We start from the raw sequence: 1,824 nt of genomic DNA, 5'->3' as shown, positions 1-1,824 counted from the left end.
CGCTCACGGGTGCTCAAAAGCATGCGGCTCGCACACTTAGGGAACATCCGGGAAGTAAGGGGCTGCCTTCTCTGTACCCATGTGGGGCTCGGGTGGAGACACATAGGGCTAGAAGGATGCTGGCTGTGCAGTGTCTAGCCAAATTCTGCCCCCTGCGCTATCTGCAGTAACAGCAGCACCATGCTGCGGAGACCAAAACCTTTAGAAAGGTGCAGCAAATTTTCAAGTTTGGTTTGCTGTTCCCTGTGTATGCATGTCGAATCCTTTCCCCCCCCCCCAACCCCCCCCCCCCGAGCCCTCAAGGTGTCCCTCAACTCTCTGGATCAAAGTCCATTCGCTACCTGCATGTTCTCGCCTTCTCCCGCTGTTCTCTCGTGGCCCCCAGGGGGCGCTTGGACCACCCAAAGCTGCTCCTCAGAACTTAAGGCAAGGACTTGCACAAGGCCCTGTACTGTTCACCCGGACAGACCCTGCGGGCCCTCACTTCCTCCGTTGCCGACATCTCCCTCTGTCCTGCTGTCAGGCCTTGGCATAAGCTGTTCCTTCCGCCAGAGGTCTGTATAGTGCTGGGACTGAAGGCCCACACTACCACGTCTACCACTGGCTTTCGACCACAGTGGCTTGGCTAGCTTCCTGGGGAGCCCCAGAAGTCCTTTGGTCTCTATTTCCCCAAGTTGGGATCACACACATGTGCCACCAACCCAGCTGTTATGATTGTTTCTTTTCTACAGTTTCCTTAAATTCCAGCACCCTGGAGACAGAGACAGGCAAGCCTCTGAGTTTGGAACCAGCCTGATCATGTAGCAAGTTCTATCTAGGGTAAGCCAAGGTTACATGGTGACCTCTTTTCAAATTTTTTTATTTATTTTCTCACATATGTATGTGCTCAGAGGATACCGTGCAGGAGTTACTTCTCCTTCTCTGTGAAGATGAACTCGGGACACAGGCATGGTGCCAGGCGCATTGTACCTACGGAGTCATTTCTCATCAGCTCAAGTCTCCTTTTATATGGGTTCTTATGTGAGTGCTTTATGGACAGAGCTATCTCTCCAGTCTCCTGTCTCTTCTCTCTTCTCCTCTCCCCTCTGTTCCCCTCCCCCTCCTCTCACCTCTTTTTTCCTTTTCCTCATCTGAAGTAGCCCTTGAACTCCTCCTGTCCTGTCTGTCAGCTGTGGCCCTGTATCATTTCCTCCAAGTCCAGGGTCAGCTTTTGTTTTGTTTTGTTTCTCATGAGCAGGGATTGAATCTTGGCCTCATTGCATGCCAGGCAACCCCTACCATGGAGTTCAAGCCCCAGCCCTTCAGGGCAAGGACTGTGGTCCCCATGCTGTGTATTAAGAGCATTTGTTGAGCCCTCGTGATCCATAGTTAGCCAGGAACAGAACAAACGTGAAACCTGCCCTCATCGCTGGGACAAAGGTGTGTAGCAGACAGTTCCGTGAAGTTTGCTGTTCTGACAGCTCTGGGGAGCACAAGGAAGTGTGGGAAAGACTGGAGGACGGAGCGGCCAAGGAGGGGCTGCGGCTGTGGGCACAGGGCTGTTGAGAGAGGCTTGAGGCGGTCGGAGGACAGCTTTTAGAAGTCTCCTTCTATCTTCTAGGTCCCGGGGATAACGCAAGTCATTGGGCAAATGACCCTAACCTCTGAGCCTTCTCATCAGCCAGCTTTTAGACAGGTACACTGAGGTATCATTTAAAATACACTAAAACTTAGACTTTCTTTTTTTTTTTTTTAAAGATTTATTTATTTATTATGATTAAGAATACCAGAAGAGGGCACCAGATCTCATTATAGATGGTAGTGAGACACCATTTGGTTGCTGGG

This window comes from Rattus rattus, chromosome 17, assembly GCF_011064425.1.
Source record: "Rattus rattus isolate New Zealand chromosome 17, Rrattus_CSIRO_v1, whole genome shotgun sequence".
Classification (NCBI taxonomy): domain Eukaryota; kingdom Metazoa; phylum Chordata; class Mammalia; order Rodentia; family Muridae; genus Rattus; species Rattus rattus.
The sequence above is the reverse complement of the archived record's forward strand: the minus strand, read 5'-3'. Positions refer to the sequence as shown.